We start from the raw sequence: 16,137 nt of genomic DNA, 5'->3' as shown, positions 1-16,137 counted from the left end.
CTTCTTGGTATTATATAGCATTTGATCTCTCTTGTTCATGCTTTTCAATTTTTTTTTATAGTACACGATTTATCTTTATGAGGATTCCTTAAGCTCAACAATGTCTTCAACATTCTTTGAAGAAAACACAGACATATTTATTTTAAAATTCCATTATTTTTACACAGCATGTAGTAATATAATATAGGACTGAAGTTTTTACTTTCTATATAAAAAAGTACCTGTGATATTAATTAAGTCATTTGTATGGGTGCCAATATAAAACCATGAAGAAACTAGTCAATGGTATTAAGAACTGTATTATTACCTTAAAGATGCATCAAACAGATATTAGAACAGGAGATTCAGTTTTGCTTAGAGCACAAGTCATGCTCTGGTAGAAGTTGCTTAGAGAAGCACTTAACTCTTGCAAGCATGCAGGGAGTTATTTCAGGACCATAAGATACACAGTACAGGCATTGAGGGAGAGTTAGGCCTTGAGATAAGCTGACTACTTAACAATACTTGCATACAAGTTTACAGTACTAGAACAGTGATCGGAGCATTCATTGATCCACAGTTACTTAGGTCTCGAATTGGATTCTTGGAAGTAAATCCTAAATATAAAGGGAACTACATTAGGCCTTTCTGTCTTTTGATGTTTTATTAGTTTGCCGTATACTTTAAATTTTCGGCAATACAGGCATGCATGCTTGTTGTCCTCTTATACTATTCATAAAGCTTCCTTTCATTCTTGATAGTGTCTCTATTTGGAAATAAATTATCTAGCCACTCGATTTAAACCCCTCTGCATACAATCAAGTGAAAAGCTTTTTTGTCTCAGAGGCAGGAGTCATCCCAAATTTTTTTTCTTTGCAGACCACACCCTTGGAGAGACTCAGTAAGATGAAAGACACAGAAAGGCCTAAGAAGTGATTTACTTTTGATCATTTAAAGAATACATCTTGCTGTTTGCAAATAATTTCAAAATTATGTTTTGTGTGTGTTTATGAATATTTTTTTTTTTTTTTTTTTTGAGACAGAGTCTCACTTTGTTGTCCAGGCTAGAGTGAGTGCCGTGGCGTCAGCCTAGCTCACAGCAACCTCAATCTCCTGGGCTTGAGTGATCCTTCTGCCTCAGCCTCCCGAGTAGCTGGGACTACAGGCATGCGCCACCATGCCCGGCTAATTTTTATATATATATATCAGTTGGCCAATTAATTTCTTTCTATTTATAGTAGAGACGGGGTCTCACTCTTGCTCAGGCTGGTTTTGAACTCCTGACCTTGAGCAATCCGCCCGCCTCGGCCTCCCAAGAGCTAGGATTACAGGCGTGAGCCACAGCGCCCGGCCTGTTTATGAATATTTTTAAAATATGAACCATTTTTTGCTTTAAGTTATGTCTTATTTATATGAACACTACTGTGACCTGAATATTAAAAAAGTGATACCAAATGCCAGTTTTTCATAATTGGGTTATTATTACCTTCTCGTTTCCCAAAATAAACCCACACCCTCCCAAACATTGAGGAATCATTAAAGCAATGGAAACTGTAAAAGAAAGGGAGTTCTTCTGGGAGAGGAAAGATTGAAGAGATGCCAAAGAGCCCCTTCTCATCATATTGGGGTACTAGATTAATCTCCCCTGAGGTTTTGGAATGTTTCTGAAAACTAATGATAAAAACCACTTCTTCCCTTGAGATTTCTGAAGGAAAGAAATTTTCTGGGTGACCCTCCACTAGCAGGCCATGTAGAAACTATCTGGCAGGGGTGGGGAACCTGTGGCCTCAAGTCCACATGTGGCCTAGCCTCCCAGAACCCCAATTGCAGCCCCTCAACTGAATCCAAACTTCACAGAACAAATGTATTTGTTAAAAGGATTTGTTGTATAAAGTTTGGATTCAGTCAAAAGGCCACATGCAAGGATCCAGAAGGCCACATGTGGCCCCAAGAAAGCAGATTCCCAATGCCTGGAGGGTTTCTAAGAAGGAAAGGCTATGGATGTCCACATCCGAATTCTCCATACATCTGGGAGAAGTTGATATAGAAGATCTCTTCAGTTTCCATGAGCTCATGTGAGAGTAACTATTAATAGAATTAGTGGAAGAATAGGACCTGTAGAGCTACAACAGGCATCCAGAAGCAGATATGGAACATATCACTGGTGGGAGTTCAATGAAGGTGCCCTTTGTGCACATCCTCCTAACCAGATAAAATTATCAATTTTCCTGATGTTTCACCCTTTTATATCTGTGCTCTTTGCAATTTGACTTTGAAGCCTCACCCATCAAGGGATGGAGCTTTGACTCTGACCTAGTCTTGTGACTTGCTTTGGCCATTAGAATGTGATAGAAGTGACTGTGTGTCAGTTCTGAGCCCAAGGTCAAGAAGCCTTATGGGCTTTCATTTGGTCTTGAACCCCTGTGATCTCTTGGGCCAGGCTAGTCTGCTGGAAGATAAGAGACCAGGTACAGGAGCCACTTTGCCACCAGCCAAGAGTCTTCTTCCCTGCTAGCTGATGGCAGACACATGAGAGAACCCAGCTGAGATCAGTCAAGCCAAGCCTAGATCAGATAAACCTCAACTAGCAGACTCATGAGCAATAATGGATGGTTATCGTTTTCAACTACTGAGTTATGGGATATGTTATTATGTTACAATACATAAAGATACACAGGGTGAAAAACCTGAACAGTGCCTGAGAATACCATTTGTCACCTACTATGAGACTGTCATTCTAACAGAACCCACCAACATCAGACTGACCTTGATGGAGAAAACAGATCTTTCCTCTGTCTTAGTCCATTTGGGCTGCTATAAAATAATACCATAAACTGGGTAAGCAGAAGAAATTTATTTCTACAGTTCTGGAGGCTGGGAAGTCTAAGATTAAAGTGCCAGTAGATTCAGTGTCTGGTGATAATCTGTTTCCTTATAGATGGCCATCTCCTTGTTATAGCCTCATGTGGTGGAAGGGTAAAGGACTCTCTACAACTTTTTTAGTAGGGATACTAATACCATTCATAAGGACTCCACCCTCATGACCTAATTACTTCCCAGAGGCCTCACCTCCTTATATCATTACCTTGGGGGTTGGGATTTCAACATATGAATTTAGGAGGACACAAACATTCAGACCATAGCATTCTGCCTCTGATGGCATCTGGCTCCAGATGTAGCCAGTATCCCTTGGGCTGGGGCCAAAACTGAATGATGGCAGTATGGCAGAACCACCTGGGCAGTGACCACAATTAGGGATAGGATTAGGATGAGAACATCTGTCCAGCATCCAAAGTAAGCAAGTCTTTGGATAAAAGATAGTAGACTTAGGAGATTTTAATGTAGCTATCTGAAACACTAGAAGTTATTATGAAGTTTTTATTAAAGATAAAGTTTTATGTGGAGAAAAATTGTAGTTTTTGGTTAACATTTGAAGTAATTTAAAATAAGTATAGATTTATGAACTATCATTATTTCTTTTACTAGCTATGTTTTATGACTTCTCATAATTACTTAAAAGGGGTTTTATAAACATAGAAGTTTACATTTCAGATGGGTAAAAATGGGTTTCTGGTAAAATAATTTGACAGCAAGAATGTCCCTGAATATCAGAAACATGGGTAAATCTGTCACTTTTGATAGAAAACAGAGTCCAGTCCAATTTGTCTTTTTTTGCCTTAGTTGAATAGTCAACTAAGCAAAGCTCTTTGCCTAGTTTGCAATCTTATAATTTTTTCTCTTTTTAAGTCAGCAAAGATTAAAGCATGTTGCAGCACAGCATCTGAATAAATAAAATAATTTTAGGTCCAATTAATTAATTTCATGGTTTTCATTAACATTGATTGTCTTAAACGTATTTTTCTTTTTTATGATATCTTAAAAGGGAAGTGATGTAAATTTTCCAGGTAACTTTGAAGCCTCTGCTTTGCTTGAGCACCTGCTGAACCATTCTTTTGGGTATAGTAGTCCTGGGCCAGGTCTCAAACAGATGCTTGTTTGTTGAATGTTTGTTGAAAAAGTGATTGAAGACAACATGCTAGAGCACAGTGAATAAGAATGTGGGCTTTGGAACGAGACACACCTGGGTGCAAATCCTGCCTTTGTCAAGGATTTGTTCACAGCCTTACTAAACTGTCAAAATAGGACAGTAGAGTTACTGATGGAATTAGAAAATATGTAAAGCACTTAGTATTACCCCTTGCATGTGGTGTTTTTTTAATGATTCTATGAGAATCATGGAATAAACTAAATAAGTTATAAATTGAAAATAAATGTTCCAAAAAAAGATTACAATGAAAAGAATCACAATCTTATAGATACAATTAATGTATTAGCTAACTGATCTTTTATGATGTGCCAACATTGAATTATTCTCTTTTAAAATTACGTAGATAGGATTGGTTGTTTAAAAACATTCAGGAGTTAGATCAAAGTTTAATTAGAGGTTATTTTTCATGTTCTAAGAATAATAGGAGATTAAATAGGGTTGTGTTCTAATTTTCAATAATGTAAATTTACCTTAACTTTGGAAAAAAAGTATAGAGGACATATAATGAGGACATCTTCAACTAATGACAGTCTTGTCTCTATGTGTTGTTGTCCTCAGAGTTCCTGTTCTGGGAGTCTTTTACAGGTAAGAAAATTTTTTCCCATATTATTTTATCAGTAGATAGAATAATTTAATTCCCCTAGATACAACACAAAAATGAATCTATCATTTTTCCATACAAATTCTGAGACTAGTCTGTACTTTGTCATTAGAAAAGTATATGTATTGTATGTTCTTGGTTACTTAACCTCTATAGGTCTCATTTCAACACATATTTGAAGACAATATTAAGAAAAAATAATTTCTTGTACCAGGTACTCCAGGCATTATTAAAAATGAGAAGACACAATTCTAGTCCTCAAGGAACTTACAATTAAGTCAGGGGACCAAGTATAGAAATGTTTGTGAAAAAGGGCAAGGGAATGTAGATTTTCATAAAAGAGGCACAAACTGTGCTCCATGTTGTTCAGAGGCAGAAGATTTGTTTGGTGAGAGGAGGGCAAGAAAGGGATCATGTTATAGATAACACCTGAGATCAACCTTGAGCGATTGGCAGAATCCCAGTAGCCACTTCAGCATTTCAGATAGGGGTAGCAATGTGTGAGACATGCTCATTCTGTGGTTACAAATCATTAAATCTAGTTGCAATAAAATGTATGTTTAAGGGACTAGTAAGAGTAGATTGGGGTGACACTGTTTAGGACTTTGAATTCCAGGGAAATGATTTAATTCAGCAGGAAATAAGAAATAAAGCATAGGAAATAGGAAATCTTATGTTACTCATCTGTTTAGAAGTGGGCTTGTTCTCTGTCAAATTCTTTCAAAAAATAGTTATTAAAGAGAGTAAACCCATAATTTCATAAATAATTATTTAATCAGTTCTATAATGATTTATAAGTATATTTATTTAGACTGACAAAAAATGGATATATTTTTGTTCACCGAATTTTTTGATCCTGATGATTCCACAGACAAGCATACTTTCCCACCCTTTGAACTCTCTTAGAATTTTCTATCTACTTTGTTTATTGTACTTTGCATTTTCATTTCATATTATCATTGCATATGTATATACACCTTCTTTATCTTACTAAATGTTAAACTCCAGGCAGTTTGGAGCCCATGGTCAATCTATCTTTGTATACTCTGCAGTGCTCAGCTTAAGAGGCATTCAAAAATATGTGTTGAATGGATGAACAATTTAATTAACATCTGCTTCCCAGTGAAATCACTAGAATCAACTTAAATGGTTTAAGTTACACACTAATTTTTTCCTTGAAGATTCTTAATGGAAATGTTTGAAAATGGTACTTAAAAGGCCAATTTCTTGGTTCTCTTAAGACCACTGCTTTGTTCATATTTTAGCGATAAAACAATACACTTTTTCATGATTGTTATATTTTTATTACAAAAGCAGTAAATGTTCACTGTAGAAACTTTACATATTACAGATAAGCAAAGGAAGAAATCAAACTTCTAATAATCCTAACCCAGAAATAACCAGTTATGATTTAGAGGAATTTATGACGTAGAGCCCAGATGTATTTTTTAAAGCTTTTAATTTGCCTTTTAGAAAAACTGAAGTATTTTATATTTCTAGAGGTATTGAGAATGCTCTTCACCTATGCTAATACCATGTATAATCACTAATATTAATCCTGGAAAAATGGGTAGGGAAAATGGTTCCTTTATAAATGTGCATTTCCTTGCATATTTATTAAATTGAATATTTTTTCATAAATTTATTGACTTTTAATATTTTCTCTGTAAATTGCCTCTTCATTTTTTTGCCCATTTTTATATTGGGGGTATTACTCTCTGTCTCTCTCTCTCTGAAATGATTTTTGAGAACTGGATGTATATTAATAAACATTTTCCCCAGTCAGTCATTTGCCTTTATCATATTTCTTTTCAGAGTCACTGATCCCTAGGAAGACAGTCTAATAAACTAAGTGAAAGGCACATCTATGATCACCTTTTGCTTTCATTTCTAAACTGAGTGAATGTCATGAGCTAGACTGTCTTCCAGAAATGGAAAGAAACATAGAAACAACCAGTGGAATATTATTTTCTGTATCAAGAGAATTATTTTCAGAAACAATGGTAAAAAACAGCATTTAAAATTAAAAGATGTCCTAACTTACTTTTTACAATTACTAAGAATTTAGAATTAATATGACTACTTTCTTTTTGCCCTTAAGAATATCATACATAGTGGTGGCCTAAACGGGAATATAATGGGAAGTGCATGCTAGCCATGACAAGTCAGATTTGGTAATTACAGTTAACAGTAACGTCTGTTCATGCACTATTGATGCATTGAAGTATTTCCATGGGATATGTATGGGAGTCATGTATGCCTGTGCCCCGTAAATTCAATAAAGAATGAACACTCTCATGCTTTGGTAACTAAGATGTTAGCTGGGGGCAATGATGAAATTCTTTCTTCTTGGAAAATGGAAACTATGAAGGGGGAGAAAGTGAAAGAAATTACAAAGGGGAACAAAAAAAGCAACATGATTGGAAGTAAAAAGTGCAGAAAAAAAGAAGAAAAGAAAAAAGAAATATATATAAAACAGATGACATGAAGAAGTGAGGCTTAGAAGAAACACATTTTAAAAATTTATTACCAATATTTGAAAATCAAATTATTTTTATGTCATATGAGGAATTTACCCCTCTTATGACATAAAAAATAGCTAACTATGTCTTCTATGGGGCATAATTGTTGAAAGCAGTTTGTTTATGAAATCTGTTAAATTTTTTTAAGCACACACATGCACATAGCTAAACTAAGTGTTAGAAACGCTGCAAGCTGTTTGTCAGAATTTAGAGTCTTGTCAGATTCCCCTATTATTTTCAGATGTTCATCCACTAGCGGTAGCTTCAGAAGCAAGGGAAAAGTTTGATCATTTATAATTGTATTTGACTTAGTTAAATAAAAAGTGTTTGGTTAAGGGTTCTTTGTCCCTGATGATAAAGGACCAAAACCTATGGATACAATAGTTTATAATCATGAAACCAACCTAGATTCAAACCTCTTCCTGAAATTAAAAATAGAGATATCTTTATTGATCTGGGAATGTTGGTGTGTCTAAGAACAGAGTAAATAACAGATAATAATTTTAAATTTCATTTATTCATTTCTCATTCTCTTCCAAAATCTTGTTTGGTTCAATGTTATGAATAGGAAAAGGAACATTTTGAGATAGAACAAAAATGTGTTTAGCTCTTTCATAAAGATCTTAACAATTATGAAATTATGAAAATGTTTTAAAAAGTAATGCTAAAATAAACTTGATTTATTTGTATTAAAAAACAAATTAGAGGCAAAACTGTGGACTTCCTGTTATGTAATTTTAAAGGTTTATTTTAAATAGTATCAATTTAACATAAATAAGGTGAATTTAACAGTCTAAGAAATAAATCCTGAATGATTAGTTCAATTCACTAGCATAAAGTACCATTGCTTAGACAGAAAAAAATTCAAATAGGGATAATACTTCTTAAAAAATAGAAAATGATCACCAAAAGTCTAATGAAGGTTTATGAATCATATTTTTCAAATGGCCATTTGAGTAGCATGACTCATGTGATAGGCTCCCTGCTTGGCCTCTTTCCACAGTCAACCAAAAATTAGTGGTGAAAATCATGTGAGAAGGAAACATATCAGGTGGTTATAAATCCTAACATATAAACATGGTGCATCACTATGTATGCAAGACTCTAAAACTTGTAGGTATTTTGATTAGGATGAAGGACAGTTTTAAAAATCACTAGTGATACTTTTATAGTTTCACTCCAATGAAGTGGAAATGAGCTATCTTTTAAAATTTTTCTTAGCATCTTTATTTTTTGCCAGTCTGATTTGATTTATTCCCTGATCTATGAGCTCTGATATGTGAAGCTTATTTCTATGGTTCCAAGGAAACTTTCAAGCTTAATGATTTTCACCATTGTGGCTCAGTAATATAATTTATCCTATTTCTTCTACTGTGGCAATACTGAATTAAAAGACATTAAACCAATTTATCTGTTTTTTAACACCTGGCTTACTTTTCTTAATTCTATAATGATTTTATTTTCATATATACACACATATATAGTGTATATTATACTACTATATGTGTATATATATTTATAAATTTACATATATAGCTGCTATATATGTACATATACCTACTATACATGCCTTGAAATATATATATATTATTTCCCTTTCTCTCCACACACACATACACACACACACACATACACACACACACCCCTACACAGAAATCTGCAGAAAAATAACACCTTCACATATTCAACAGGATCCCAAAGGGGTCAAAAGCCAAGATTTGTAGCACCATTCCATGGAAAGATATGATATTTAAAATCACAAAATACTTTTGTGAACTCTGAGACAAACCAAGCCGCACAAACCTGTATACATGAGCATGATTAGAAGGGGGGTGTAGGGGTGAGGAACAGGCTCTCTTAATTAACTTTATGTAAAACTCCTGAAATCAAAGTGAAAAAAATGAAACCTAAATGATACCCTTTTTAGCTCAACTATTAAAAAAGCCAATTATTTACCTGTGAACGTATGCCACATACAATAGTACTTTGAAGACACTTCTTCCTAATCAGAAGTGAGAGACACTCTTAAGCATCTGCATCCAACCGTCATTGTGTCAGAAACTGCTAGTAAAACATAAACCTCTCAAGGCGTTGTTATTCCCAGCTCTGAGGCGACACTGCTGTAATTAAGGGAAACCTGTGCATGAGTTGGCGGAGTACTGTCTTGCGGAGTCCTCCGTCCTCGTGGAGTGGGAGGGTCACACCGGGAGAGACTAATAAGGGCAGAGATGCGTCCCCCTTCCCCACTCGCAGGGATCTAACTCCGGCCTCTCCTCGGCGGCGACGCAGCCCTGTCCGGACTCCACCGCGCCTCTGAGGGGCTCCAACGCAAATTCAAGGTAAGCTGCGCGGCTCTGCGACGGGCCCTTCCACTTGCTCTCTCTCTCTCACACATGCCCGGGCTGTGTCCTCTGCTCATGTGTCTGGTCATTCGCGTGCATCTGCTTTCCAAGTTTTCACTCAGCTATACGTGGAAATGCATTTAGGTGGGTAAATAGCGCACACCTGCAATTTAACATTCCCATAGGTACCTCAGGGACGGGACCAAAAACGCTTGGCGCGATATGGCCACTTCCTTACGCTCCATATAGTGTAGTTGGTTTTCATATGTTCACATAATGCAGGCTGCATGCGTTGCACTTTAGTTCTAGGTGGGTTATCTTTTTTTTTGGGGGGGGGGCTATGTGTGTTTGGGAAGCAGAACTATGAGCACTGCTGATGCGGGTGAGAAGAGACGTCAAATATATCAGAAAAAAAAATCTGTGGGGTTAAAGGCACAAAACAAACTCAATACAAATTCATGCCCTGAGACCTTCTGCTATTTTTTATTTTTATTTTTTTCCTGTGGAGACTATGTCACCCCCCTGGAAGCGCGGGAGAGGGGCAGTTCAGGGGAGCCCGCTGCGAGACGCGAGGTTCCGGCGCCCTGCTCTCCGGCCCGGGTCACCTATTCTGACATGCGGGTTTTTCTCCCGAGTGCGGCTGCCTGGGGGCGGCGCGGGCGCGGGCGCGGGCGGGGATCCCGGGACTCCAGCCACCCCGGCCCCGTAGTCCCGGAGCGTCCAGCCCTGCTCCTTAATTACCCTGCAGCATGCGCAGCGCGGCCGGACCCCGCGCCGCCGCCGTCCCCGCAGTCCTCGCCGCCGCTGCCGCCGCTGCAGGAACTTCCCGGTCAGGGCGCGGGGAGGACGCGGCCCCCTTCCTCCGCCGCCGCCGCCTCGGCTGTGAGGAGCCAGCCGCCACTGCCGTGAGCGCGCGGGCGCTGCCACCAACCCGGCGGTGAGGAGGGGGGCGGCGCCACGCGGCCCAGCCAGGGCGCTGCAGGGTCCCGAGGAAGTTTGTTGGCCCGGAACCAAGCACGCCCTCGGGCACGCTAGCTCCCTGTGAGCAGGTAGGCGTGCAAGCCGAACGCCCGGTAGGCGACTGAGGGAGCGAGACGCAGGCGAGGGGCTGGGCACAGGAGCTGGCGGACAGGCCGGGTTATACAGGAGCCCCAGAGGAGCTCCACTGAGTGAAAAGGTGAAAAGGAAGAAGGTACCAGAATACACTGCAGCCTCAGGGGACAGTGCACTGGAGAGCAAAAGGAGCAGGGCCCGGAATGCCGAAAATGCACAGTTTTAATAGAACAATCCAGGAATAGAGGCAGTGAGTGACTGTGAGCCACAGCTTGAGGGTGGGAGATGATGGGAGGGTAAAGGAAATTCATTTCACTGCCTCTTCCCACCCCCAGTTCCAAGACTACTTAGGCTCATCTTCTCTCCTTGGAGGAGAAGTTTGAGGAGGAACAAGGTGTGAGGATGATCAGAGCACCTGGAGAGGCATTTGCATCTGCCTGAAAATGGCGGGGATAAACTAAAGGCACTCCAATACCCACCCTTAATCCTCACCAAAATAAGGGAGAACGCTGATGTCTCTCCTCTTGCCCAAATCAAGCACTACTGTAATTCCTTAAGAAAGTAAAGAAAAGAAAAACACCCCTTCTCAGATGTGTGGACTTTCAGTATCTCCTTGCTGATGAGTGGAGCAAAACCTGTAGGATCCTGTCTAAGCAGAGTGATCTTTGATAGGTGCCTGCAAATGAGGAGCTGAGATGTTTAGGTGTTTGGATGGTGCAAACCATGCATAAATGCCCCTTCCTAAGGAGGGATGATAGGGTTCTTTGGGTAGAAATATCTCTTCGGGGTGAAAAAGAGAACAGTGACCTCCAGGGGTGGAAAATTTGTTCTCTCCCTAGGGGATCCAAAATGGAGAAAATAACTGGCAGGTGCATCCATGAGGTTTTGTCCAGCCTGAGTTCTCAGAGTGGTAAGGAAATGAAGTGGGGTTTCCTGGAAAACCTCAAACAGAAATGGACAAGTCTGAGAAAGAGCAAAAAGGTGGGGAAAAAAATGTGATTATTATCACAATTGGGACACCATCTCTATATCTGAATCATTCTCATCCAAGGAAACCATCCAAAACAGATGGGAGCCGATGGTATTTTCCAGAAATGGAAATTTTCCATCTACTTTCCATTTAATCACTCCTGCTGCAATTTTAGTTCATTTTCTCCAGCAGGCAAAAATGCCAAGTGAGTACACAGAGTGGATGGTTCTAGAGGCAGAGGAAGATACGGAGTTAGAAACCATGGTGGTGTAGTTAATTGGCATCGTAAATGCAAATTCAAATGAAAAATGAAAGATAAATAGAAATACAAAGAAGCAGGGCTATAGAGATGCTAATATAGAACCCTGAAAAGATGCTGGAAAAAAAAAAGCAGAATGAATGGGACCAGAGCTGAGTTATCCAAGGCAGACCGTATTGAGAATGTATATCTTAAGCAGGCAGAGAAAAACTAGGCTTAGCAGAAGAGAGCCAGTAGGGAGGGCATTCCAGGCAGAAGGAATGGTATGTGTGAAGGCTTAGAGGTGGGAGTGAGCAGTCATGTGCCTGATAAGACAGAAAATCCAAGCGGGGGTGAAATCTGAGATGAGGAGAGCAGATAGCACCTGCCAAGGAGAGATTGGGAAAGGAGCAGCTAAGAGGTAATGGGCTTTTTAGGGTGTTATTTTATAGGCTACTAATAAGATAATCAGGTGAGGAAGTTGCATGTTGAATTTGATAGAAAGATGGTCAATGCAGAGTAGACAATTAGGCCTGTCTTATCCATGCATAGGTTGTGAAGCACAAAGTGTTTCTGACCCCCTGTCTTTGAGAAAAGTCAAAGATAATTGTGAGGCTGTTAGATGATTAGGTCAGAAAGCTAGTAGAGCCCTTCAAAGGGAAAAATTAGGAAGAGTGAATGAATTAGGAAAAAAAATATATATGCTATATATTAATTTAAAATTTTAGGTGACTTTAGATGATTGATATAGATATATCTTTGGGAAGCAGAGCTAGAGAATTGTAATCAGAAAAACAATATAGGTTCATTGTGATGGTGGAAATTGAGAAAAGTTGATGGAAACAACTCTAGTTCAGAGAACTGAGTCAATAAAACAGACAAGTTGTTGAGAACCGAAAGAATCAATTAAGCATGCTCAAAGGGAACCTAAAGTTTAAGACCCTCTGGCAATAAGTACTAGTTTTGAAGTGACAGGAGAAAAACTGTAGAACTTTGAATAAATGTGATAGAACGGGTCAGTTTTAGAGTAGTACAAACATTAGGAACCAGGGAATATGTTTTCTGTAGAGGCAGAGAGCAACTTCAATCATACTATTTTTGTCTCACTAAGTAACTGAAATTATGTTTGCTGAGCCTTCTTTTAGTGATTTTTCCCACATTTCTCTAGAATTCTTTACTATACATATCCTTTTACAAATGTTAAGTCCATATCTGGATATATTCCTTGGTAGTTCCTAACCTTTCATTTGTTGGATTTTAGTACAAATGTATTGCCTTAGACTAAATTCATCCTACAAATTGATCACACGAATACCTAGTAAATGTCAAATTTAAAGAAAACACAGATGAATAAAATGCAATCTTTTTCCTCCAAGATGTTCAATACAGAGAAGAGACAGCATGTAAATGGATTATTAAAATGTAGTATAGACTCTGCTGAAGCAGAAGTGGGTGCTGAGGTCTGTTAGATCACAAGGCAGTGAGTGATAAACTCTGCCTGGGCTGGTTCTCACAGAATTCATGAAGGACATGGCATTTGAAATACATGTTGAAAGTAGAGTAAATATTCCCCAGATGGAAGAGGATTGGACGGACATTGCAGCAGCCAAAAAAGCATGTGCGAAGCCTGGCATGTTTTTGGAATTGTAAATAATTTGATGGAGGAGAGTTAGTTTGGAAGGAGATATTCAAGACATGAGTCTTGGAAGATGAGTAAAAGAGTCTTGAGTGCCTCAGTTTGGAATAGACAATGAAAAGCCACCAGAAATTTTTGAGCAGCGCACTAGAATGATTAGATCTTTGGTTTAGATATCTGCAAACTTACTTCAATTTCCTTATTCCAGTCCATGACAAAACTGAGAAAAAATGCTAGATCTAGTCCTAAACTCTTATTGGCTTGGATTTTTAACACTATAGGTGTGGTTTTTCAGCTGGTTTTCTCTAATAATTTATAGACTCTACGATAGCTTCACTAAAGATACATTCTAAAGATTTGTGAAAGAACAGATGTATAACACCTGTTGTTTTTGCTTATTTACACAATGTGTCACTTCATAACAGTATGACCAGATTTTCCTGGTGGAGTTATGTATAGGGACTCTGAGGGTGGTCAAGAAGCTTTGATTTAAAAATTGATGCCCTATCAGTCACACAGCATTTCTCTTTATAATAAATGCACTGAAAACATGGATTCTTTAAGTCATTTAACACATTAAACCTACTGCTTTGAAAGTTGAAATGTTGTGTTGCTCATTCAACAACCTATGTAAAGTAAGTTAGCATTCCTTTCTATTTTATCTTCTTTTTCTCTTCTTTAACTTTTCTTTTTCATATTGTTTTCTATTTTGGTGTTGGCTCTAACACTCTGACCCTATACCTAATACCAGATTTCAAAGATGTAGAAAGAGCATTATAAAATGTTAGATGGTGTAACAGTAAAATTATTCATGTTCCACAGGCAGATTTGATTTGGTTTACTCAAAAGTTTATGCTGAGAAGCCCTGACCATCTTATCCAGCACGTCCACCATTCCATCATCCTAACTATTTATTCTGCTATTCTTTACTTCCTCGTGTCTCTCAAGGATAATGTATGTGTGTGTTTTTTTATTTTTTTGGTCTCTCTGCCCAGAGTGACACTAGCAACTTCCCCTATTTTGCTCCCTGCTGTATTCCAATGACTGGCACGTAGTAGAAACCTCACCCTATCAATAGGATAAAGATTCCCAATGTACAATTAATGTTAATGATTAGAGTTCCCTAATGTTCCTTTCTGTCCTTTTTGTGTTTTTTAGACACAAATATAGATTGATAAGAAATTTTTTCAAAAACCTATGTCCTAATTCCAATATTCTTAGTTTTGATAGTTGCCTTATATATTTCAAGAGCTGGATTAAAGAAGTTGAAGGAACAATGATTTCTCTTTTATTCCCTTACCCAACCTGTGTCCAGAATTATTCCAGTTGGCAAAGGATGGTGAGAAGAATGGGTTAGGGGTAGGGGTCAGGGCCAGGTCTTCAGATATACATTATCTTTTTGTTGTCATGGCAATGAGAAATCAATGATAGGCAAGACTGCCTGGATGATTTAAAAGAGTTTACAGACTCCATAAATGTTGTTTGCTCAAGACTACCAGTGTGTGGAGCACATTTACCATTATGACTTTGGCACTTTGTAGCACTGAGTCTGGGATCTGGTTAGAATCTTGATAGAAAATAGAGGAAAATTTCAGAGGAAGTGTGTAGGTATGTCCTAAATCCTGATAGTAAACATTATAGTTTAACAGCAAAAGCTTTTTAATCAAGTGGACCTGGACTTGAATGTCAGGCTCTGAGATTTCTCTACAAGCTTTAGTGTTTCTTATCTATACAATGGGAACCTGTCTTTACTACCACTGTTAGGCCTAGGCAAGAAGGTCCCTGCTTTGAGCCCTACATTTTAGAAGTAGGGCTTCTAAGTAGTGCATTTACATTTATCCTTGCTCTGGATGTGCACTTGCTCTCAGCATTAGGAGTCTACAGAGCTAAGAGTACCTGGCTACTCAAAGCCTGAGCTTCTGGAATCCTGAAACTCCCTGACCAAATGACCATTAGCTCCCTGCAGAACCTGGCAGACCTCTTTCTTAGGTCCATCTTCTTAGGGGAAGACCAAGCAACTGTTGCGAACACTCCTAGGGCCAAGGATGATGAAGACAGCTGTTTGCAGGTGCTGTGGACAGACCTTAGACTTATTGGCTTGTTTACATATGTGTGGGTGAGGCCCTTCATGCTACAGATGGAACCAGGAATGAAAAAAAAAAATTAAGGATGAGATTTTGGTTCAGGTGAGAGGGTAATTCATCCCATGCAGTCTATTCTGTTGAATTCTAAACTCTGCCTGGACTTTCAGGTCTTTGTGAAGGTATATGCTGAGGTAAAAGGAAAAAGTGTATTTTTATCATTGTTATTAAATTTATTTTTAACTTTCTAATATTTACATGCATGGTATGTGGACCTCTTGAGCAATACCCTGCTATTGTTAGGGGCAGCCATGGCTGCCTGGCAAGTTATTATGAGTAGTAAAGTAAAATACCGTATATAAAACAAATTATATGTCGGAAAATTAGACCATGTGTGACCAATTGTCTTAATTTTCTGTTTCTATAACAGAATACAATAGATACAATAACAATAGACTGGATAACTTATAAAGAACAGAGGTTTATTTTGGCTCATCCTTCTGGAGCCTAGAAGTTCAGGATTGGCCAGCTGCATCTGATGAGGCCCTTCTTGCTGTGTCATAACATGGCAAAAAGGCATCACAGGTCAAGAGGGGTGCTCTGAGAGCCAAATGGGCTTTTATCATGCACTGTCATGGTAACTAACACAATCACCTTTTAAAGGCCC

At 38.4% G+C, this 16,137-nt stretch overlaps 1 protein-coding gene across 1 annotated transcript in view; it reads left to right on the top strand.

Annotated features, from left to right (window-relative positions):
• The first annotated feature begins 9,174 nt into the window (after positions 1–9,174).
• Positions 9,175–16,137, top strand: part of COL19A1 (collagen type XIX alpha 1 chain) — a 312,839-nt gene continuing 305,876 nt past the window's right edge. The window contains exon 1 of the mRNA XM_076003244.1: positions 9,175–9,489. The gene's annotated coding sequence lies outside the window, so the exon portion shown is untranslated. The remainder of the gene's footprint in view (positions 9,490–16,137) is intronic.

Source organism: Microcebus murinus, chromosome 5, assembly GCF_040939455.1.
Source record: "Microcebus murinus isolate Inina chromosome 5, M.murinus_Inina_mat1.0, whole genome shotgun sequence".
NCBI classification, from domain to species: domain Eukaryota; kingdom Metazoa; phylum Chordata; class Mammalia; order Primates; family Cheirogaleidae; genus Microcebus; species Microcebus murinus.
The sequence above is the reverse complement of the archived record's forward strand: the minus strand, read 5'-3'. Positions and strand labels throughout refer to the sequence as shown.